Raw genomic sequence first — 25,257 nt, 5'->3', positions numbered from 1 at the left:
TTGCTGGTGCCCCGCCAGACCCAAGGGATGCGCCCCAATTATTTAACTGTGTTGCTGTTCGGTCCCGCACACAGGGCCCGAACCGCCGGAGCAGACTGCGGTCCCGAGGGCAGAGGCCCTCGGACGATGAGACGAGGCCGGTGTGGCTCCCCTCCTCCCCAGGGAGGGTTGAGCCCCGGCACCCCCTCGTCCACATTTGGTACCAGAAGTGGGGAGTCTGAACCCCTCACCCCTGTGAGGAGGGGCCGGTAGGAGCACTACGATACCCAGCATTTCTCGGACCGAGACATGGATCTGGAACGGCTGTTCCAACTGCTGGCGGAAAGCCAGGAATGGCAGCAGTCGGCGCAACTGCTGCAGCAGCAACAGCAGCAAACCGCCCTTCGTGAGCAGCAGCAGCAACAAGATGCCGCCCTCCTCCAGCAGCAGCGACAGCAGCATGCCGCCCAGCTGGAGCAGCAACAGCAGCTTATCCTGCAACTGGGGGGCCAGCTACAGACGCTTCTCGGGACTGCCGCCCAACCCGCCGACGGAGCCACGGGAGAGGATGCCGGTGGTCCCCGGGCACCGGCGCCCCTACGCCTGACCAAGATGGGCCCGGGGGACGACCTGGAGGCCTTCTTGGTCATGTTTGAGCGGGTCGCTCTAGTCCCCGGGTGGGCCCAAGCACAATGGGCCACTCTCTTGGCCTCCTATCTGACCGGGCTAGCGCAGTTGGCCTATCGCGGGCTGGCAACGGAGGACGCCCGAGACTACGACTGAGTGAAAACGGCGATCCTTGACACCTTGACGTCAGCCCCGAAACCTTCAGACAGCAGTTCCGGGGCCAGACATATCTGACAGGCGTGCGTCCTCGACTGGTCGCCCAAGGCCTGAAGGAAGCCGGTCGCCGCTGGCTGCAGCCTGAAACCCGTACAGCGGAGGAGGTAACTGAGCAGGTGGTTCTTGAGCAGTTTATGCATATCCTGCCTGCGCAAGGACGGGTCTGGGTCCTCCGCCATCGGCCCGCCACCCTGGGGGCTGCGGTCTCCTTAATGGAGGATTTCCTCGCTGCAGAGACTTCAGTGGGGCCTGCCTTCCGGGCCCCAGCCCCCGGACCCGACCAACCCCATGGAGGGAGAAGAGGGTCCGCTCTGTCTGGAACGCGGGGCCCGGGTCACGGGCGGGGCCCCGAGCCGGCCCCTCTGACCCAACGTTCGGAGTCTGCCCTGCCCGTGGGCACAGGGACCTCTCCCATGGGCTCTTCAGAGCCCCACCGAGGCCCCCGAAGCCCTCGGGCCAGTGGGCCCCGGCGCGGGCGCTCGGAAATAGGACCCTGCTTTGGGTGTGGGAGGACCGGCCACCTACAGCTGGACTGCTCCGCGATGGAGTGTGACTATGGGCAGGTATGCGCAGGAGAAGGTCAGGCTCGACGACCCCAGCCCCCTAAGCTCACGATCCTGGTGGTCGTGGGGGACCAAGCCACGACGGCTCTGGTTGACTCCGGCTGCAGTCAAAACGTTGGTTTGTTAGGCCCTGGGACCGCCGATCGACCCCGGCCTGGGACCTATCCACCTTCAGTGTATCCATGGAGACGTTCTGCCCTACCCGAGCGCCCAGGCCTGGCTGACAGTCAACGGCCTCACCCGGTCGCTAACTGTCGGGGTGGCCCCCTGTCTGGCCTACCCCGTCATCTTGGGGTGCGACTGGCCTGCCTTTGAGAGGCTCCTTCGATCCATCCTGACCCTGGCGGCTGAGCCCCTGGAACCCCTGGAGCGGACCGAAGGGGGCCCCGAGGAAACTGGGGCAGAAACCGGGGAGGCTGGGGTCTCGACCGAAGGGGACCCTTCCACGCCCCGCTTTGACACGGACTTTTGTCGGGACCAGTGGGCTGACCCCACTCTCCAAAGGGCCTATGAGCAGCTCGCGGCCATCGACGGGTCAGTCATCGACCCGGGCTGGGCTACGCAGTGGCCCCACTTCGAGCTCCGCCAGGACTGACTTTACCGGGTCGAGCGGGACCTCCACACGCAAGAGCCCCAAACACAGCTTCTCGTGCCCCGATGCCATCGACGGGCCGTAATGAGCTTGGCCCACGACGTACCAGCGGCGGGACACCTGGGGCATGAGAAGACCCTGGCACGGATTCTGGCTCGATTTTATTGGCTGGGGATAGACGGAGATGTGAAGCGGTACTGTAGTTCATGCCCGGGGTGTCAACTGGCTGCCCCACCCTGGACACCGAGGGCGTCCTTGGTCCCGATGCCTCTAATTGATACACCGTTCGAGCAGGTCGCCATGGACCTGGTGGGCCCGCTTCCCCGGAACACGCCGGGATTTCAATATGTCCTGGTCCTAATCGACTATGCCACCCGGTTTCCGGAGGCCATCCCGCTGCGGAGCATCACGGCCCGGACCATCGCAGGTGAGCTAGTGAAGGTGTTCGCCCGCATGGGGTTGCCTAAGGAGGTCTTGACAGACCAGGGCACAAATTTCAAGTCCCACTTGCTGAAGCAAGTCTGCCGACTCCTGGGGATAAAGCAGCTCCATACCTCCATCTACCACCCCCAGACAGACGGGTTGGTGGAGCGCTTCAACTGCACCCTTAAGGGCATGCTCAGGAGGTTCCCGCCAGACAAGCTTCGCCACCGGGACCAACTCCTCCCGCCGCTGCTCCTCGCTGTCCGGGAGGTTCCCCAGGCTTCGACCAAGTTCTCCCCCTTTGAACTCCTCTATGGGCGGAGGCCACGGGGCCTCCTGGACCTCATGAAGGAGACGTGGGAGCAGTTGGCCTCCCCAACCCAGGGGCTTCTCCAGTAAGTCCTCCGACTGCGGGAACACCTAACCCAGGCCGGAATCCTGGAGAGGGAGAACCTTAAGGCGGCCCAGGAGAAGCAGGAGCGGGGTTATAACCAGGACACACAAATGCGGGAGTTCACCCTCGGAGACCGGGTTCTTTTACTCCTCCTCTCCAGCGAGTCAAAGTTGCTGGCCTGTTGGCAAGGCCCCTACGAGGTGCTTCGGAGGGTGGGGCCCGTCAACTACAAGATTCGCCAGCCGGGCCACCGCAAGGAAAGGCAGTTGTATCACATCAACCTGCTGAAGCCGTGGCGGGACCGGGAGGGCCTGCTGATGGACCCATGCCCGCCAGAGTTAGAGTTGGGTGCGGAAGGGGCCCGGACGGGGGAGGTGTCAGAACCTGCACTAGGAAGCACCCTGACGGAGAAGCAACGGGAGCAGGCCAAGTGCCATAGGTCTTCCATTGGACCTTCACGGCGCTACCGGGCTGCATGGGCGCCACTTGTCACACGATCCAAACAGCGCCCGGGAAGGTCGTTAGGGAGACTACCCGGCCTATCCCATACCGAATGCGAGCAGAGGTTGAGGAGGAGGTTTGGGCAATGTTGGCCTTAGGGGTCATTGAACCATCCCAGAGTGAGTGGCGCAGCCCGGTGGTCCTAGTACCTAAGCCGGACGGCTCCCGGCGCTTCTGTATAGACTTCCGAAAGGTGAATGCCATCTCCTGTTTTGACGTGTACCCGATGCCCCAGGTCGACGAGTTACTCGGCCACCTCGGAGAGGCCCACTATATCACCACGCCGGACCTCAGCAAGGGGTACAGGTAAATCCACCTCGAGGAGGCGTCCAAGAAAAAGACCGCCTTTGCCACCCCATCCGGGCTGTATCAATTTACTTGGATGCCCTTCGGCCTCCATGGCGCCCCCGCGACCTTTCAGCGGCTGATGGATCGCCTCTTGTGACCACACCAGGAGTATGCGGCCACCTACTTGGACAATGTCGTGATCTACAGCCGCTGCTGGGACGGCCATCTGGATCGGGTCGCGGCGGTCCTCCGAACCCTTCGGGAGACGGGGTTAACAGAGAACCCCAAGAAGTGCCGAATAGCCTGGGAAGAAACGACTTACCTCGGTTACACCGTCGGGCAGGGGCGGATAAAGCCCCTCGTGGGAAAGGTCAAAGCCCTGGCGGAGTGCCCCACCCCGACCACGAAGCGGCAAGTACGGTGCTTCTTGGGGCTCGTAGGGTATTACCGGCGGTTTATTCCCCAATTCACGTCAATTGCTGCACCCCTGACTGGGCTGCTGATGAAGAACAGCCCTCAAAACATGCACTGGACCCCGGAGTGTGAAGCAGCCTTTAAGACGCTCCGCAACTGCCTGTGCCAGGAACCCGTCCTACATAGCCCTGACTTCGATAAATCCTTCATCCTTCAGACGGATGTGTCTGATGTGGGCTTGGAGGCTGTCTTATCTCAGGAAGGGGCCAGAGGAGACCACCCCATCCTGTATATGAGCCGCAAGATATTCCCCCGGGAGCGGAGCTATGCCACGATTGAAAAGGAGGCCCTCCCAGTCAAGTGGGCCTGCGAGGCTTTTTGGTTCTTCCTCCTGGGGGGCCCGTTCACTCTGGTCACCGACCACGCCCCACTCCAATGGCTAATGCGGATGAAGGATAACAATGCCCGCATTATGCGCTGGTACTTGGCCTTGCAGCCCTATGCATTCACCATCCGGCATAGGGCTGGCAAGGACCACATCAATGCGTACTTCTCCTCCCGTCTCGCTGAGATGGGGCAGCCCGACCCCAACCGACAGGGTCTGGACTTGGGGGGGGAATGTAGAGAGGCGGTGTGGCTCCCCTCCTCCCCAGGGAGGGTTGAACCCCGTTAATCACCCCCCAGGGCGGAACCGCTGGGAGGAAGTCCCACTCCTCAAAGGGTCAGGCGGTGACCCGGAAGGATAAAAGCCGGGCCCCAGCCCTCAGTCAGGGCTCAGCCGCCGGCGGGAGCAGACGTGCCCGCTGACCCTCGTCACCGGGAAGCCGCTGAGGCCCGAGGCCGGTACGACGAGGAGCTGCGAGAGCTGCCCAGCAGTCGCTACGACGAGGAGCTGCCAGAGCTGCCCAGCAGTCGCTACGATGAGGCACTGTCAGAACTACCCCGTCCCTACTACGGCCCCGAGGAGCCGCCAGACCAGACCTGGCCTGCCGTCCCGGAGGTATTCCCGGACCTACCGCCCTGCCCTGACTGGGAGGAACCCATGGTACTGGACACCCCAGCGGACCAGGTAGGAACCAGGGGGGAGGCTGGAAGTAGCCCGGGGGCAGCTGACTACAGTCAGGCTGCAGAAGGCCCTGCGCCTATGTCCGTGTGTTTCGGTCAGCCCCCCCCCCCCCCCGACTGCCACTAGCGGTGTCAGCCGCTACTAGGGCCCCGGGCTGGAACGCAGAGGAGTGGGTGGGCCTGCGTTCCCCCTGCCACCCATAATCGGGTGGCAGACTCCCCCCCCCATTGACTTTGCCCCTGCTCTGCCCTGCCCCCAAAGGGCCAGAGCCGAGAAACTACTGCTGTGTTTGTTGGTGCCCTGCTTGAACCAAGGGCTGGGCCCCTATTGACTTTGCCACTGCTCTGCCCTGCCCCAAAGGGCCAGAGCCGAGAAACTACTGCTGTGTTTGTTGGTGCCCCACCCCGACCCAAGGGCTGGCCCCTATTATTTAACTGTGTCGCTGTTCGGTCCCGCACACAGGGCCCAAACCGCCGGAGCGGACTGCGGTCCTGAGGGCAGAGGCCCTCGGACGACGAGACCAGGCCGGTGTGGCTCCCCTCCTCCCCAGGGAGGGTTGAGCCCCGGCACCCCCTCATCCACAGAGGGGTAAAGCGATCATCCCAGAGAATTGGAGGGTGGGGGTGGGGGGTTTAGTTTGGTTTCTGCTTCTGCTGCTGCACATTAACATGAAAACCGCAGCACTCAATGGGCTTTGCTTGGTATGGGAAAGGAAGGTGCTGCTTTTATGAAGGTTGCAGAAACCAAAAGACAATGGCTTACCATGGCTGCATGCAAGTCGAATTCTGCTGCCCGGACCTGTGTCTGTGATCTCTAACACCAAAGCTGCAGGCACTCAATATTAAGATGCAAAATGCGACTTTGTACCGAAATCACATGTGCTATGTAATGTGAATAGTGTTGTTCACTGTGAAAGACTATAAGCATTGTTCTGTAAAATGTATCTTTTTAAATACTTCTCTCCCTTTTTTCCCTCCCACAGCTGTAAATTTTTCAAGCATCCCTCCTCTGTCCCAAAGGATATCTCAGATAAAGCGGCAAAAAAAAATGCACGTGAGACAACATGTTCTCTGAGACCATGCAGTCAACCCGCAATGAAAGAGCTCATTTCAATGAGTGGAAGGACACAGTATCAAAGTACAGGAAAGCTGCCAGTGAACGTGAGGCCAGGAGGGATGAACGTGAGGAGAGGTGGCAGCAGGAAGATCAGAGGAGGCATGATGCAATGCTGGGGCTGCTGCGTGATCAAACTGATGTGCTCCGGCATCTGGTGGAGCTTCAGGAATGGCAGCAGGATCACAGTGTCACTGCTGCCCCTGTATAACTGCCCTCCCACCTCCCCAAGTTCCATAGCCTCCTCACCCAGATGCCCAAGAATGCGGTGGGGGGATGCTCCGTGCACCCACCCACTCCAGCCCAGTGGACAGCCCAAGCAAAAGGGCTGTCATTATTTTGAACTTTTGAAGTGGTCTTTTCCTTCCCTCCTCCCCTCCTCCTAACCCCCCACCCCCCGGGCTACCTTGTCAGTTCTCTCCCTATGTTTAAAATCAATTAATAAAGAATACATGATTTTTAAACAATAGTGACTTTATTTCCTTAGAAAGCAAGCTGTGATCAAAGGGGGGAGGGTGGGTGGCTTACAGTGAATGAGTCAATCAAGGGGGCGGGTTTTCATCAAGGAGAAACAAACAGAACTTTCACACCGTAGCCTGGCCAGTCATGAAACTGGTTTTCAAAGCTTTTCTGATGTGCAGCGCTTCCTGATGTGCTCTTCTAATCGCCCTGGTGTCTGGCTGCACGTAATCAGTGGCCAGGTGATTTGCCTCAGCCTCCCACCCCGCCATAAATGTCTCCTCCTTACTCTCACAGAGATTGTGGAGCACACAGCAAGCAGCAATAACAATGGGGATATTGGTTTGGCTGAGGTCTGAGCGAGTCAGTAATGTGCGCCAGTGCGCTTTTAAACGGCCAAATGCACATTCTACCACCATCCTTCACTTGCTCAGCCTGTAGGTGAACAGCTCCTGACCACTGTCCAGGCTCCTGTGTATGGCTTCATGAGCCATGGCATTAAGGGGTACACTGGGTCCCCAAGGTTAACTACAGGCATTTCAACATCCCCAACTGTTATTTTCTGGTCTGGGAAGTAATTCCCTTGCTGCAGCCATTTAAACAGAGTAGTGTTCCTCAAGACGCAAGTGTCATGAACCCTTCCTGGCCATCCCACGTTGATGTTGGTGAAACGTCCCTTGTGATCCACCAGTGCTTGCAGCACCATTGAAAAGTACCCCTTGCGGTTTACGTACTAGGTGGCCTGGTGCTCCAGTGCCAAGATAGGGATATAGGTTCTATCTATTGCCCCACCACAGTTAGGGAATCCCATTACAGCAAAGCCATCCACTATGACCTGCACATTTCCCAGAGCCACTACCTTTGGTAGCAGCAGCTTAGTGATTGCTTTGGCTACTTGCATCACAGCAGCCCCCACAGTAGATTTGCCCACTCCAAATTGATTTCTGACTGACTGGTAGGTGTCTGGCATTGCAAGCTTCCACAGGGCTATCGCCACTGGCTCCTCAACTGTGAGGGCTGCTCTCATCTTGGTATTCTGGCGCTTCAGGGCAGGCGAAAGCAAGTCACAAAGTTCCATGAAAGTGCCCTTACACATGCGAAAGTTTTGCAGTCACTGGGAATTGTCCCACATCTGCAACACTATGCAGTCCCACCAGTCTGTGTTTGTTTCCCAGGCCCAGAATCGGCATTCCAAGGCTAGAACCTGCCCCGTTAACAGCATGATCTCCAAAGCGCTGGGGCCCACAGTTTGAGAGAATTCTGTGTCCATGTCCTAATCCCTCTCATTGTTGCGCTGCCATAGCCGCCTCCTCCTCGCCTGTTTTTTCAGGTCCCGGTTCAGCATAAACTGCACAATAATGCGTGAGGTGTTTACAATGTTCATGACAGCTGTCTTGAGCTGAACAGGCTCCATGTTTGCCATGGTATGGCATCTGCACAGTTCACCCAGGAAAAAAGGTGTGAAATGGTTGTCTGCTGTTGCTTTCATGGAGGGAGGAAGGGAGAGGGGGGCCTGATGACATGTACCCAAAACCACTCGCAACAATGTTTTTTGCCCCATCAGGCACTGGAATCTCAACCCATAATTCCAATGGGAGGGGTAGACTGCGGGTACTATGGGATAGCTACCCACAGTATAACACTCCGGAAGTCGATGCTAGCCTCTGTACATGGACGCACACCGCCGAATTAATGTGCTTAATGTGGTCGCATGCACTCAACTTTATACAATCTGTTGCCAAAAATAGATTTCTGTAAAATCGGAGTAATCCCGTAGTGTAGACATACCCTTAGACTTGCATTTTACTTTATTTTGTTTTTGTGACCTTCTTTGATCTGTATGTTAATACTTGAAACCACTTAAATCCTATTTTTAATACTTAATAAAATCACTTTTGTTTATTAATAAACCCAGAGTAAGTGATTAATTCCTGAGGGAGCAAACAGCTGTGCATCTCTCTATAAGTGTTGTAGAGGGTGGATAATTTATTAATTTACCCTGTATAAAGCTTTATACAGAGTAAAACAGATTTATTCAGGGTTTGGATCCCATTGAGAGCTGGGTATTTGAGTGCTAGGCTATTTTCAGTGAAGCCTGCAGCTTTGGGGGAGTGGCCCAGACCCTGAGTCTGTGTTGGGCAGGCTAGTGTGTCTGGCTCAACAAGACAGGGCTCTGGGGGGCCCAAGCTGACAGGTAAAACTGGCTCAGAGGTAATTCCAGCACACTGAGTGACAGTCCCAAGGGAATCTCTGCGACCGAACCTCTCACACAGGCCTCTTCCCCTCAGTGGCTAATGGAGGGGACAGGACCCAGGCCTACCCACTACTCTGAGTCCCAGCCCAGGGACCCTGTAGATAGCAGCTGTCTGCTGTGTCCATTCATTCAAGTCCCACTGCTGTTCTAATTCCCTGGGCCACTTCCCCATGCCACTGCACCATCTTTGCCCTTACCTCAGGGCTTTGTCCCAATAAAGTCACAGCACAAATTTAGGGCTTCTTCTTATTTTCTCCAGCTCTTGGCAGTGACATCCTGTCTGGAGCTCCGAAGCTCTGCCAGCCAGCCACACCAACCATGCTCCTACAGCTCCAGTGAAGAACTGACTGGTTCTGACCCAGCAGCTCTCTTTATACTAGCTTGCTGGGCCCTGATTGGCTGCTTCACACGCAGCCACTTCAGAGAGCTTGGAGGACTTTTCTACTGCTCTTTCCTGGGGTGAGGTGGGGTGTGGCAGGGCCTCAAAGCCTCCAGCAGGGGGCCTCGGGGCTAAGTCCACCCCATCACAATCACTCAAGTAGCTTCCCAGCTATCGAAGTCAGGCTGACTGGTCTATAGTTCCCAGCTCCTCCTTTCCCGCCTCAGCAAGGAGGAGCCGCTTTCCAGAGGCACTGGAGAGCCAGAGCGTCGGCTTGTGGAGGCGGCGAGCCTCAGCCATGGAGGAGCCGGCCCAGCGCAGGGGGACAGCAGCCCTGCAAAGGCAGCGGCGCCACTAGCAGGAAGCAGTCATACCCCCCACCGCTCCTGCCCAGGCTGTGGCCTGGCATCCCCCCTGGGGGCTCCTGCAGGCTGCAGCAGATGCATGCGGGCACCGGCTCCCGTGCACCCCCAAGCTCCCCACTCGCTGTGCTCAGGCTCTGCGGCTCCCAGGCATGTGAACTGCCACTGGGATGCAGGGCCCTGAGCCTGCTCCGGGAAGGGCAGCAGCAATGGCAGCTTACACTCCCGGGAGTTGCAGAGCCCGAGCACAGTGTGGGGGGGGGAACGGGGGGCACACAGGGGCCTCTGCCCACATGAATCTGCTGCAGGAGCACCCAGGAGGAGTGGTGCTGGGCTGCAGCCTGGGCAGGAGGGGTGGGGGCGCGGCTACTCCCCACTAGCAGTGCTGCCATCTTTGCAGGGCAGCTGCCCCCTGCGCTGTGCCGGCTCCTCCATGGCTGTGGCTCACTGCCCCCACAAGCGGGTCACTCTGGCTCTCCAGTGCCTCCAGAAGACAGCTCCTCTCTGCCGAGCTGCTGCAGCAGCCCAGGCCCGGCAAAGCATGTGAGTGGACTCAGGGCAGGGGCCGCCAGTGTGGGGTGGGGAGGGCTCACGGGGAGGCTATGCATCCTCCAGGGGAGTTCAAGGGGCAGAGAGGGGGGAAATCTGGTCTGGGGAGCAGCCCCTGGCAGCTCACATGCTCGGGAGTCGCAGAGCCCGAGCGTGGCGAGGGAGGAGCCGGGGGGCGCATGGAGGCCAGCACCCACATACATCTGCTGCAGCCTGCAGGAGCCCCGGGGGGGGGGGTGCAGCCTGGGCAGGAGGGGGTGACGAGGACAACTGCTCCCCACTAGTGGTGCAGCTGCTTTTGCAGGGCTGCTGCCCCCCTGCGCCGCACCGGCTCCTCCATGGCTGGGGCTCGCCACCCTCGCAAACCAGCGCTCTGGCTCTCTGGTGCCTCCAGAAGGTGGCTCCTCCCTGCTGAGCCAGGGCACCGCTTTTTGGTGCCCCCAACCGCTTGGTGTCCTAGGCGACCGCCTTCTTCACCTAGTGGTTGCACCAGCCCTGTGTCTTCCCCTTCGGCTGTACCTTTTTATTTTCCACTCCAGGCCCTCTGCATTAGGACTTAATCATGACCCCTCTGATTTCAATAATGTCTCAGGTCTCTCGTCTACTTTTCATATTATTTAATGATGTACATCATCTAAGCTTACATCTTGCATAAAAGTGTTTTATAAAAACAAAACAAAAATTATTCTGTTGGGGCTTAGACAAAGTAATGATCAACAAAATTGTCATTGTTGCTTTGCAGGCCCTGCTACAAAGTATCTTTAAGTTTGTTTTTGTTAATATTTCTGATAGGCCCTAGGATGAGAGAGATAATACCTCATAAAGTGGGAAAGTGCTTCCAAATGACAAATGCTTGCCCACGCCTAAAGCATAACAACTAACACAGAATGTCTGCCTGCAAAACTGTTTCACTAAAAGAGTTATCAACATTCCCCCTAAAACTCAGGACAGCTTTCTTACCCCCATGGCCTGATCTCTGACTGTGGCTTTTTAAAAAATGTGTTTGTCTTCGGTTTAGATTTTAAAAAACATTAGAAAAGAAGAAAGGGGGTGGAGGCGGTAGGAAGGTGTGTGTGGAGGGGTGCAGACTCCTTATCCCTGGCAAAAAACAAACAAAAAAAGCAAACTTTTTTTACATATATTAATTTTTTCTTGTTTTTTTTTGTATAAATCCAAATGTTAAAAAAACAGGCTTTTTTTAAATTAAAGCACATCTGTAAACTCCCCTCAATTGCCAGTTTTCATATTCTTACCCAGTTCCTGTTCTGGTACTTTAAAAACACTATTTTTAAAAGAACAGGCTAGTATCTTAAGCCTTTTTAGTTCACTAAACTTCTACAAAATATCCCTAAGAGTGTTTTGTTACAGCTCAGTCAATACGGCTTTTTCATGTTAAACTTACAAACAAACAAACATAATGCTTCAAATAGGCCTCACTGCATAAGTCAAATTTTGCGTAAGTTGGGAATGCATCTCCAACAATTATGAAAAAAAATGTATGGAACTTACAGAACTTTGTCCTTAAGTCTGGATTTCTATAAATTGGGTTTGTGTAACCCGAGGAGCCTCTGTAAAAGACAATATAATTTTCAGTTGTATTTATTGCAAAGCAGGAGAAGAAGCAGACTTCTTATCTCTGATCCACTTACTCATAGATGCTGTTTTTGCTAACAGAGGCTTTGCTGTAAAAGCATGCTGCTTCAAATTTGTCCTTATTAAAAAATAACCATTAGTCTAAATCATAGGGAAAACTTTTTATCATTATAAATGACTTTTATAAACATGTTCTCTATGTTTTTAACCCTGGGATGTTTCTGCCTTCTATTTTTTTATTGAAAGACCTATGTAAAAGTGCTAAATAAAGAAATGTGTCTTCAGATAGGCTTGTCTTTTAAAGTGTTTATTCCTTTAAAAGACTTAATATAACTTTCACTCGTATTGTTAAAAAGTGAGTGAAAAAACAAACTTCTCTCTAATCCACTGGTTTACAGAATAAGGGGAATATAAACTGTCTGTTACTAAGGCCCTATATTTCATATAGGTTTGTCTTTTAGAGCGTTTATTTCTTTACAAAACTTAGTATAAATGTCACCTCTATTTGTTAAAAAGTGGGGGAAGAAGCAGCCTTATCTTTGATCCACTGACTCAGGGCTCCCCAGAGGGGGAGCGGGGGGCAATTTGCCCCAGGCTCCACAGGGGCCCCCAAGAGAATGGCTGAAGCTCCCACCCTAGCCCCTTACCCCCGCCTCCGCCCCTCTCCCGGAGCCTCAGCGCACCCAGCAGTGTCCCCGGACAGCGCTGCAGTGTGGCTCCGGCGAGGCCCCTGAGCCCCGCCCCGCTCAGAGTCCCGTGGTCACGGGGCGGGGCTGCGAGCTCCAGGCTGACCGGGGGGGAGCTGAGCTCAGCCTGAGCTCGCAGCCCCGCCCCCTGATCACGTGACTCTGAGTGGGGCAGGGCTCAGGGGCCCCCCGGGAGACATGCTGCCACTATTCAGCGACGCGCTGAGGCTGCGGGTGAGGGGGGAGCCAAGGGTAAGAGGCTGAGGCCGGGGGGGTTGGCTAAGGGGCAGGGAGTCCTGGGGACAGTCAAAGCACAGAGAGGGGGCAGAGGCTGGGGGGGCAGTTGGATTGTAGGTGTTTGAGGGGGGGTCTTTCAGGACTCAGCGGGGGGTGGATAGGGGTTGGGGCAATCAGGGTGTTGCAGGTACAGAGGGTGCCCGAGGCAAGCAACAGTGGTTCGTGCCCCGAGTGCTTAGCGCCAATGAACACACCAGGGTGGAGAAACATGCAAAGTTTATTTGAGATCTCAAAGCGGTGTTGGGAGACTTAGCATGCCTCAGATCCAGCACACCTACACAAGCGGCTTTTCCCTTTTTATAAGTTTTTTTTTCCTCTTCCTTCTTTCTTCCCCCCGCCCCTCCTTCCTCCCCCGTAGCAGTTACGTAAGCGCAGGTGCATTAAGTAATCTTGGCCGCGACAGCTCATTAGTAAGTTTTCCTTCTGCAAGTTATCTTGTCCTTCTGCTAAAGATGCACAGGCCTCATTATTTCTGCTTTAGACCAGTTAGAACTGTTGCAACTGATAACGGCTGTTACACCTGGCCTTTTAGGTCGATTAAAGTTCAAACATGGAGGGACTCTTGCTTGCTGAGGCCTAAAACCAGGAAGGCTCCATACCCTTGTGGCCTTCCACCCTCCCGAGTTACTTAGGGTTATGCTTAGTGACACCAACAAGGGGACAGGGAGCAGGGGTGGGGTCCTGGGGTGGTGATGGTGGGAGGTCTCTGGGGGACGGTGAGGGGACATGGCACAGGATGGGTCGGGGATTCTGAGGGGGGTGGGCAGTCGGGGGGCAGGAAGTGGGTGGGGATCGGGTAGGGAACAGGGCCAGGCTGTTTGGGAGCACAGCCTTCCCTACCCTGAAGCTCATTCAGCAGTTTGAGGCTTGCAGAAAAGCCAAGCTGTTAGCTTTTCCCTTAGGGCTACCCTCCCTTTCACTTCTCAAATGCCAAATTATAGCTGGTATTTAATTTCAGTGCCACAGGGAGATTCATGTCAGGGGAGGGTAGCTTCCTTTAAAATTAGCCACTGGGGGAAGGATCACATGAGAAGAGCAATATCCTTCCCATCCCTACCAAGGGAGACCCGCCCCCCCTGGCCCCGCATTCCCTGAGGCTCCAGAGGGGTTAATTCAGTGGTTCTCAAACTTTTGTCGTGGTGACCATAGCAAACCCTTGAGTGTATCCCCCCCTTATAAATTGAAAACACTTTTTTAGATATTTAACACTATTATAAATGCTGGAGGCAAAGAGGGGTTTGAGGTGGAGGCTAACAGCTCGCAACCCCCAGTAATAACCTTGTGACCCCCTAAGGGGTCCTGACCCCCAGTTTGAGAACCCCTGGGTTAATTGAATTTTAGCACCCTGCGTCCGTTCACATTCATGTGCTAGTTTGAGCATTTCAGTTTTCACAACATAGGCTCATCCCACATTCTGGAACAAGCTCAAATGCTCAGTTTGTGGAGTATGGACATAATCTATACTAAAGACAAACCCACAGTAACTGTCTCCAGTTTGTGAGGGACCCCATGGAGCCAGTCTCTAGGAAACAGATAAATTCATGGAGGTTAAGTCCATTAATGGCTATTAGCCAGGATGGGTAAGGAATGGTGTCCCTAGCCTCTGTTTGTCAGAAGGTGGAGATGGATGGCAGGAGAGAGATCACTTGATCATTCCCTGTTAGGTTCACTCCCTCTGGGGCACTTGGCATTGGCCATTGTCAGTAGACAGGATACTGGGCTGGATGGACCTTTGGTCTGACCCAGTATGGCTGTTCTTATGTTCTAATGTAAATGAACCCAAAGTTATGGAGACAGATATGAGTCAAGGAAGCCAGCAGAGTATCAGAAACCTGGAAAAATCTCTGACTGGATGGGCTCGAGCATTTGGTCACAAGCTGAGGTGGTTCAAAAGTTTTGGGTTTTTTTTAAGCAGAATTTTTTTATTGTTTCTTTAAAACAGTCAAACACAGCAAGCAGCAAATATCTGGCCGCACGCTTCTGAAACCTCAAACCAGGTTCAGATTTTGGCAGACTAATTTCAGCTTTTCAATTAAAAAAAAACACAACAAATTTTGAAGGAAAGCAGACATTGTCCATGATTTTTTTCTGCTTTTTAAAAACCCCTAGTTTTCAATCCAGAAAAAGTTTTGATGGAAAATATTTGTCCAACCCTTTTAATGAGCTTTAGTGCCTTTTAGCACTAGCTGATGCTGAGAACCAGTGATACCTTGTAAAGAAGTTTTCTCAAAACTGGGTTTGTGCTGACATGCGGAAGGTTTATTTTTCCCAGGGCCTCCCGTTGGGGGGAGCAAGTGGGGCAATTTGCCCTGGGCCCCATAGGGGCCCCCACAAGAATATAGTATTGAAATTTTTTTTATGGAAGGGGCCTCTGAAATTGGTTTGCCCCAGGCCCAACTGAATTCTCTGGGCGGCCCTGCACTGATTCACAGGCACTGTTCTCGCTAACAGGGGCTTTGCTGCAACTCCAAATTGTCCTCACTAAAAAATAACCCATGGTAGTCTAAAACACTGGGGGAAACTTTTAAAAATTGTTTGTTACTAAGGGCTTATAGTTTTAACCTTTATTAAAGTACCTATGTAAAAGGGCTATATGGCAAGAAAGATGCTTGGGGTCTGGTTTTTTTTAGATAAGAATAAGGCAGTTAAAGGGGGAGGGAGATGGCTTTTGTTTAAAAATCTTGGGACTATAGGATTGGTTCAGGAAAATGTATTCTATGACACAGCTGTAGAAAGCATCTGATTGGTCTGATCCAAAGGTGGTGATAACTAGCCTGAGGGGCTGTGAACCTGCCTCTTTCCCCAGGAACAGTTGAAAGAGTAAGATCTCTCTCTCACTCAACCATGTGCTGTCTATGTTTGCCCTTTGCAAAGAGGCTTTCTTTTCCCTTTTCTTTCCTGTTCTCACTTTTAACCTCTCTTTATGCATTTCTCTTTTATTTAACACTTTTTAAATACTCTTTTCTTTACCCATCCTTGTATTTAATAGTTTAAATGTTTCTTAACCAACCTTATATTTTTATCATGTGTTTACTAAACAGTTTCTGCTTTTTTTTTGCTATATGTATTTTTAACCTATTTTTCAATATTATTTAATATTTTTAAATGCTTTTTTCTTAATCTACCCTATATTTAACATTTTAAATGTTCTTCTCTTAACCTGCCTGTGTATTTTTACCATGTGCTTCCTAAACACTTTCCTTTATGTTTCTCTTTTATTTAACTCTTTTTAAATGTTCTTTTCTTAACTTACTCTTATATTTAATACACCTTTCACATTTATCTCAAAAAATTTATTCTTTAATAAAATACCAAACTAGTCATTTAAAACCCTCTCCTAACTAAACCTCACCAAAAATCTCTTTTCTTTAATAACTTGCCTCTATTCTGTCAGACTAACCCTTTAAAAACAAAAATCTCCATTTTTTTTTAAAGTTCTCTCTTTTGATTCTTTAACACCATTGTCAAGGTTTTTTCCCCACTCTGAACTTTAGGGTACAGGTGTGGGGGACCTGCATGGACCCTTCTAAGCTTAATTACTAGCTTAGATCTGGTAACACTGACCTACCCAGAATTTCAGTGTCTGGGGCACTTTCTGTCCCCCCAAAACTTTCCCCTCCCTGAGTTGTCTTGAGAGGCTTCACCACTTCCCTGGTGAACACAGATCCAAACCCCTTGGATCTTAAAACAAGGGGGAATTCACCTTCTCCCTTCCTTTCCCCCCACCAATCCCTGGTGAGTCCAGACCCAATCCCCTTGGATCTTAAAACAAGGAAAAATCAATCAGATTCTTAAAAAAGAAAGCTTTTTATTAAAGAAAGAAAGATAAAAATCATCTCTGTAAAATCAGGATGGAAAATGCTTTACAGGGTAATCAGATTCCTATAGACCAGAGGGACCCACCCTCCCCGCCCCCGCCCCCAACCTTAGGTTCAAAGTTACAGCAAACAGAGGTAAAAATACTTCCAGCAAAAAGAAACATTTACAAGTTGAGAAAACAAACATAAGACTAACACGCCTTGCCTGGCTAATTATTTACAAGTTTGAAACATGAGAGACTGATTCAGAAAGATTTGGAGAGCCTGGATTGATGTCCCGTCCCTCTCAGTCCTGAGAGCGAACAACAGCAACACAAAGAGCACAAACAACAGACTTCCCTCCACCAAGATTTGAAAGTATCTTGCCCCCCTACTGGCTTTCTGGTCAGGTGTCAGCCAGGTTTACTGAGCTTCTTAGCCCTTTACAGGTAAAAGAGACATTAACCCTTAACTATCTGTTTATGACACGCCCCCCAAATCGCAGACAGTGGGGAACCACACTGGCGGTGATTTCTTCCTAGAACTTAGAATAAACAGATTAATAAAACACATGCACCTTTACATATACTACTAATTATGTAAAACTACAAGATTTTTCACATTTCAAGAACAATTTTTAACCAGTTGATTCTGGGAAACTTTCACGGGAGAGTGCATCAGCTACTTTGTTAGAAGTTCCTGAAATGTGTTGAATTTCAAAATCAAAATTTTGGAGAGCTAAACTTCATCGAAGCAGTTTTTTGTTGCTTCCCTTGACAGTATAAAGCCACTTTAGTGCAGCATGGTCAGCTTGTAGCTGGAAACGCAGTCCCCAAGCAAACGTATGGGCGTAGCTTTTCCAGGGCATATACAATGGCGTAGCATTCTTTTTCACTGATTGACCTGTGGCTTTCCCTCTCAGACAGTTTCTTGCTGAGAAACACGACACGATGAAATTCTTGATCCGGTCCTTCCTGCATTAAAACTGCTCCTACACCATGCTCAGACACATCTGTGGTTACTAGGAATGGTTTGTCAAAGTCTGGGGCCCTTAGCACAGGGTGAGACATGAGTGTCGCCTTAAGCTGGGTAAAGGCCTTCTGACACTCATCAGTCCACTTAACTGCATTTGGCTGGGTCTTTTTGGTCAGGTCTGTTAGTGGGGCAGCGATTTGGCTGCAGTGTGGTACAAATCGCCTGCAATATCTGGCCAAGCCTAAGAAGGATTGGACCTGTTTCTTTGACTTTGGGACAGGCCACTTTTGGATAGCATCCACCTTGGCCTGTAGGGGAGTTATCGTTCCTTGACCCACCTGGTGTCCCAGGTAAGTCACTCTGTTTTGGCCTATTTGACACTTTTTAGCCTTAACAGTTAGTCCTGCCTGCCTGATGCGCTCGAAGACTTTTTCCAAGTGTTCTAGGTGTTCTGCTCATGAATCAAAGAAAATGACCACATCATCGAGGTAGGCAACGGCAGATTCTCCCAATCCTGCTAGGAGACCATCAACAAGTCTTTGGAAGGTGGCAGGTGCATTTTGCAGCCCAAAAGGAAGCACGTTAAATTCATACACCCCCGCATGGGTGACGAATGCTGAACTTTCTTTGGCGGGTTCATCTAGCGGTACTTGCCAGTACCCTTGGTTAAGTTTAATGTAGAGATGAACTGGGCATGTCCCAATTTCTCCAATAGCTCATCGGTGCATAGTATTGGATAGTTGTCGGGACGAGTTACTGCATTTAGCTTATGGTAGTCCACGCAAAAGCGTATTTCCCCATCTGGTTTGGGAACTAGAACCACTGGAGATGCCCATGCACTGTTAGAGGGGCAGATTATACCCATCTGTAGCATGTTTTGGATCTCCTGTTCTATAGAAGCTTGGCCATGAGGAGACACCTGGTAGGATGGGGTTCTAACTGGGTGAGCATTACCTGTGTCAATGGAGTGGTATGCCCATTCAGTCCATCCTGGGGTGGCTGAGAACATTGAGGTGAAGCTAGTGCACAGCTCCTTGATCTGTTGCCGCTGCAGACGTTCCAGGGTTGCGGAGAGGTTCACCTCTTCCACGCCACCGTCATTTTTTCCTTTGTAGTAGACACCTTTAGGCCACTCAGCGTCATCTTCTCCCTGGGCTGTAAACTGACAAACCTTTAAGTCTCTGGAATAAAAGGGCTTGAGAGAATTAACATGGTACACTTTAGGCTTTAGGGTTGAGGTGGGGAATGCTATGAGATAGTTAACAGCTCCTAGGCACTCTTGGACCGTGAATGGCCCTTCTCATGACACTTCCATCTTATGGGCCTGTTGCGCCTTCAAGACCATAACCTGGTCCCCTACTTTGAAGGAATGCTGTCTGGTATGTTTATCATACCAGGCCTTTTGCTCTTCCTGAGCATCCTTTAGGTTTTCTTTAGCAAGGGCTAAAGAGTGTCGCAGTGTGCTTTGTAGGTTGCTTACAAAGTCTAGAATGTTAGTTCCTGGAGAAGGCGTAAACCCCTCCCATTGCTGCTTCACCAACTGTAATGGCCCCTTAACCTCGTGGCCATACAAAAGTTCAAATGATGAAAACCCTAAACTGAGATGTGGTACAGCCCTGTAGGTAAAAAGCAACTGCTGCAACACTAGGTCCCAATCACTGGAGTGTTTGTTTACGAATTTACGTATCATGGCCCCCAAAGTTCCATTAAACCTCTCCACCAGGCCATTGGTTTGATGGTGGTAAGGGGTGGCAACCAAGTGATTCACCCCATCAGCTTCCCACAGATTTTTCGTGGTCCCTGCCAGGAAATTAGTTCCCGAATCTGTAAGGATGTTAGAGGGCCAACCTACCCTGGCAAAAATGTCTGCTAAGGCCTGGCACACAGTTTTAATCCTGGTGTTGCTTAGAGCTACTGCTTCCAGCTATCGGGTAGCAAAATCCATGAAAGTCAGAATGTACTGCTTTCCTCTGGGGGTCTTTTTTGGGAAAGGACCCAGAATATCCACAGCTACTTGCTGAAATGAGACCTCAATTATGGGGAGTGGTTGGAGAGGGGCTTTGACCTGGTCTTGGGGCTTTCCCACTCGTTGGCACACCTCACAAGACCGGACATAATTAGCAACGTCCTTGCCCATTCCCTCCCAGTGGAAAGACTTCCCCCACCGTTCCTTGGTTCTATTCACCCCAGAATAGCCACTGGGATGATCATGAGCTAAGCTCAAGAGCTTTACCCGGTACTTAGTTGGAACTACCAACTGTCTTTGAGGACGCCAGTCTTCCTGGTGTCCACCATAAAGAGTCTCCTTGTATAAGAGTCCTTGTTCTACAACAAACCGGGATCGATTAGAAGAGCTGAGAGGCTGCCTCCGTGCTGCCTCCCAAGCTTTCTGAAGGCTGTCACCTGCTTCCTGCTCAGCTTGGAACTGTTCCCTTGAAGCTGGAGACATCAGTTCCTCCTTAGACTATGGACTTGGGCTTGGTCCCTCTGGAAGCGATGTAGGTGATGGGGTGGTTTCCATTGATTGTGAACTGCTTTCCGCTGTGTACTGTGTGATATTTCAGGCTCTGGCTGAGCCTCTTGGGTAGGGTTGTCTGCTGCTTCTGCCAGTCCAGGCCCGCTGGTGCCTTCTGGCGTTGGAGTTGTAGATGGGTTTGCAAGCGCTGGCGTCAGTGCTGGCAACGGTTCTGGTACGGGTTGTTTTTCCAGTTCCAGTTCTGGGACTGGATGCACTATGGCTGTTGCAGTCGTTGGCAGGGGATCCGGGTCCACCACCTCTGTCTGGGTCTCTGGTAACACAGACGGGGCCCTTGTGGACGGCTCAGAAACAGGGATGCGTGTGGAAGCTTGCTTGGCCTGGCTGCGTGTGACCATTCCTACCCTCTTGGCCAGCTTCACCTGGTTGGCCAAGTCTTCCCTCAGTAGCATGGGGATGGGATAATTGTCATAGACTGCAAAAGTCCACATTCCTGACCAGCCCTTGTACTGGACAGGCAATTCAGCTTTAGGCAAATTTAAAGATTTTGACATGAATGGGTGAATTGTCACTTGGACCTCTGGGTTGATGAATTTGAGGTTCACTAAGGATTGGTGGATAGCTGACACTTGTGCCCCCGTGTCTCTCCACGCGATAACCTTCTTTCCGCCCACTCTCAAGGTTTACCTTCGCTCCGAGGGTATTTGAGAAGCATCTGGGCCTGGGGATCTTTGGTGTGATGGTGGTGTAATGGACTGTAATCGGTTGGGGTTCTTTGGGCAGTTGGCCTTTGTGTGTCCCAGTTCATTACATTTAAAACATCGCCCAGCTGACTGGTCACTGGGACGAGGTGGGTTGCTGGAGACTGGCGAGATAGGACAATAGGGTGTCTGGGGCTTTCCTGGGTTGTAGGTGGGGCCTTGGGTTGCCCCCGATAATAGGTTTTAGTTTCGGTTTGCCCCCTCTGATATTTACTCCTCTTGCTAGTAGTTTTTTTTTCTGCCACTTCCACCCATCTGGCTCCAATCTCCCCCGCCTCAGTTACAGTTTTGGGCTTCCCATCTAGGATGTACCTTTCTATTTCCTCAGGAATACCCTCTAAGAAATGCTCCATTTGCATCAGGAGGGACAGCTCTGGCAGAGATTTAACATTTGCTCCTGATATCCAGGCATCCCAATTCTTTCCAGTGTGGTAGGTGTGTCGGGTAAATGACACATCTGGTTTCCACCTTAGGGCTCTGAACTGCCAGCGGGCATGCTCAGGTGTTAGCCCCATTCTGATTCTGGCCTTGGTTTGAAAAAGATCATAATCGTTCATGTGTTCCTTAGGCATTTCAGCCGCCACCTCTGCTAAAGGTCCACTGAGCTGTGGTCTCAGTTCTACCATGTACTGGTCTTCAGAGATGCTGTACCCAAGGCAGGCCCTTTCAAAATTTTCTAAGAAGACCTCAGTATCATCACCTGCCTTGTAGGTGGGAAATTTTCTGGGATGGGAAACATTACCTGGAGAAGGGTTTTTAGGGTTGGCTGGTACATCTGGCTTAGCCTTTGCTAAGTCCAGTTCATGCTTTCTCTCTCTTTCTCTCTCTTCCATCTCTTTTTCTCTTGTCTCCATCTCTTTTTGTTTCATCTCCATAGCTCTCCTGTGGTCAGCCTCTTTGGCTTCCTCTTCTGCGTCCAGCCTAGCCAGTTCTAGTTTGTTAGCTGTTTCACTGGTACTCATTTTCCTGCTTCTTGTGCTGGCCACACACCCCTGCAGCTCACTGACTGGGATGCACTCAGCTCAAGGCTGCTTGGTTAACAGAGATTTTCTAACTAGCTATACCCAAGAGGTAGAAAGAAAGAAAACAATTCAGCTTGTAAATTCCTTTTGCTGTCTGCTTGCTCATAGCTTGAAGCCTCCTCTTAACAAAGACCCTTGTTAAAAAACTTAACACCTCTGCCCTCAGGCTGCTTTCCAAGCAGCTAGAAAGGAGAGAAAAAAAAATCCCACTGGCTTTTGGTTCCTAAAAAAAATCTCAGCGCTGCCACTATGTCAAGGTTTTTTCCCCACTCTGAACTTTAGGGTACAGATGTGGGGGACCTGCATGGACCCTTATAAGCTTAATTACTAGCTTAGATCTGGTAACACTGTCCCACCCAGAATTTCAGTGTCTGGGGCACTTTCTGTCCCCCAAAACTTTCCCCTCCCTGGGTTGCCTTGAGAGGCTTCACCACTTCCCTGATGAACACAGATCTTGGATCTTAAAACAAGGAGGAATTAACCATCCTCCCTCCTTTCCCCCCACCAATCCCTGGTGAGTCCAGACCCAATCCCCTTGGATCTCAAAACAAGGAAAAATCAATCAGATTCTTAAAAAAGAAAGCTTTTAATTAAAGAAAGAAAGATAAAAATCATCTCTGTAAAATCAGGATGGAAAATGCTTTACAGGGTAATCAGATTCCTATAGACCAGAGGGACCCACCCTCCCGCCCCCCCCCCCAGCCTTAGGTTCAAAGTTACAGCAAACAGAGGTAAAAATCCTTACAGCAAAAAGAAACATTTACAAGTTGAGAAAACAAACATAAGACTAATACGCCTTGCCTGGCTAATTATTTACAAGTTTGAAACATGAGAGACTGATTCAGAAAGATTGGAGAAACCTGGGGTGCACATCTGGTCCCTTTTAGCCCCAAGAGCGAACAAAGAACAAAGCAAACAGCACAAAGAAAGACTTCCTTCCACCAAGATTTGAAAGTATCTTGTCCCCCTATTGGTCCTCTGGTCAGGTGTCAGCCAGGTTCACTGAGCTTCTTAACCCTTTACAGGTAAAAGAGACATTAACGCTTAACTAGCTGTTTATGACAACCATGCCAAATGAGACCTTTAAAATCCTCTCTCCTTACGAAACCTCACCAAACAATCTTTCTTTCCTTTTTTCCTCTAAACCTTACCAAAGCTTTCTTTCTTTATCTTTAAGCTCTCTCAGGCTATTCTTTCAACCTTGAAGCCTGCCCTGAGAGCAAAAAGCCATTTTTCACTCCAGTCAAGGCACCGATATACATGTGCTATTGTACTCTCCTGGGCTCAGGCACACCTGACTCCAGTGGGAGTGGTGGATAATGGGAAGACATTCAGGAGTGGAAAGATTCTGGGTCAGAGAGACCTCTTGTCACACTCTGGGTGGTGCAACCCCATCAAGTGCTGGCCTGAAGAGCTGTGCAACCTGGATTAAGGTCCTAAATATGGAGCTGTTCACCCTGCCTATGGCTCAGGTCCCTGGGCAGACCCAGCAAGGATTGGGGGGAGGGGCTGGTAGCTGGGGGTCTCCAGGATATCATTCTGGGGAATGACTATCACGCTGAGACAAAATTTAGTCCCTGTTTCTGTACCAGCCGAGGATTCGAACCAAGTGAGCCACAAGGCTCAGAAAGGAGGTGTGGATGAAAATGCAGGTAGCTCGGCTGGCAGGGATAAGGAGGTGTTTTCTCCCCCTTGCTTGAAACACACAGGCAAGGCTGTTAAGCTCAGGGCACCTTTCTGTCTGTAACCAGACACCTGGATCTGAATGGGGCAGAGGAATGGCCCGCACTCACCTCGACAGGGGAAATGTGTGAGTCACACTGACTCAAATGCTGCGATCAAGGGAGCCAGCTCATGTCCTATTCTCACTGGGGAAGTAGAGGCAGAGCTGAGCACAGTGGTAGCTGAGACCCAGCTGAGTGTGGGGCGACAAGGGTGAGGAAAGATGGTTGCCAGACATGTTTGTTTTCTCCAGGAGTGGGAGAAGCCCCAGAGAAGGTAAAGCAGCTGGAAGGTCACTGCTGGTAACAGAGACTATGTTGGAGAATGGTTGTGGCCATGGTGAGTTCTCTTAACCAAAAGAAACTGAATCACAGCCCACCAGGGAGGGGTGGAGGAAGGGAAGCTGAGCAAGGGGGGGCTTCCAATGTGCAGGAGCACTCTGCACCCCTGCCTCACCAAATCCTTGGAAACCCAGACATAAGGTTGGGTCAGGGGGTCACTTTCTATACCAGCCTAAGGGCCAGGGCACCCCAGGCTGCAGCCAAGATGGCTAACATACGGAGTAATGGATTTTCAGAGCTGAAAATATTTACTTTGGAAAATTCCAAGTTTTGAGAAGAATAAAAAAAAATTAGAGAATTTAGTATAAAAGGGACCTATGAGTTTTCATCAACTTCACTTAAAAAAAATGCCCTGTATCCAAAAACTTCTTGCAGAATCATGAAAAATAAATTGGAAAACATTTCACAGAAATTTTTTTGGGGAAAAAAAGTAAGTCATTAGTCTTGTCCAGTGCTACTCATTGACAAAGAATCATTTTATGTGGGTGATAGCCATCTGAAAGAGACCAGTTTGCAGCTTGTATTGTGTCAGATTTTTTGAAGCAATTTTGTTAAAATGAAGCATTCATTAAATAATTAAACAACCCTAAGTATTCTCTCTCTTTTGGAATTGTGACCGGGCCTTGTGGGGGTCACAGCTGAGGGCCAAATTCAGGACATACTGATGATAAAAACAGGGCAAACACACCTCAAACTGGTGGTTATTCTAACACTGGAGTTCAACAAGCCAGTAACAAAAGTGAATTGTATGACCATACTGGTTAACAAGAAGCTAGAGCACGTTTCCCTTAGGCATGCCAGCCCCATCATCACCCAGACATATGGTTTTTGTGAGGAGCGGTTACTGAAAACCAGATACATCATACATAAGGTTCTTCTAATCCCAAAGGATCAGCCACTCCCCAGGTCAATATATATACTTTAGATCTTATCAAATACCACACTTGTAGTCAATCCTTTAGTAACTAAACACTAAAAAAATATGATTAAAAAGAAAAGTCTTGTTAAATGGTTAAAGGAATCGTATACATAATTTATTTCAGAGTCTGTAGATCAGGTTCACAGTGATAGTAAATCTGATAGTTTGTAATAAGTCTCTTTGGTTAACCCATTAGATTGGAGGTCATCAGTCCTTTGTTCAAAGCTCTCCTTTGTTTGAAATCATATCCAGAGATGTGAGGCAGGAATGAAGGTAAAATGAGGTCAGTCTCCTTTTAGACTTTTAACCCAAGTGCACGGAAAGTTACTGGCAAGAGATGGGGTCTTAGATTACATGTCCTTACATGCCTTGCTGAATCATGAGGAAGCCGTTGCTTCAGTGCTCTCTGACACCTCTCCAGGAGGGGCTCACTGGGCGAGCAGATTGTCCTTAATAGGTCATCAAGCAGGCTGGCTAGCCTTGCTGCAA

General features: G+C 50.9%; 2 protein-coding genes across 2 annotated transcripts in view; one reads left to right on the top strand and one right to left on the bottom strand.

Annotated features, from left to right (window-relative positions):
* Positions 1-11,733, bottom strand: part of LOC127048417 (deleted in malignant brain tumors 1 protein-like) — a 151,201-nt gene extending 139,468 nt beyond the window's left edge. The window contains exon 1 of the mRNA XM_050948160.1: positions 11,689-11,733. The gene's annotated coding sequence lies outside the window, so the exon portion shown is untranslated. The remainder of the gene's footprint in view (positions 1-11,688) is intronic.
* Positions 1-25,257, top strand: part of LOC127048439 (zinc finger protein OZF-like) — a 273,508-nt gene that overhangs the window by 140,358 nt on the left and 107,893 nt on the right. The gene's annotated exons all lie outside the window — the stretch shown is intronic.

Source organism: Gopherus flavomarginatus, chromosome 3 (genome assembly GCF_025201925.1).
Source record: "Gopherus flavomarginatus isolate rGopFla2 chromosome 3, rGopFla2.mat.asm, whole genome shotgun sequence".
Classification (NCBI taxonomy): domain Eukaryota; kingdom Metazoa; phylum Chordata; order Testudines; family Testudinidae; genus Gopherus; species Gopherus flavomarginatus.
The sequence above is the reverse complement of the archived record's forward strand: the minus strand, read 5'-3'. Positions and strand labels throughout refer to the sequence as shown.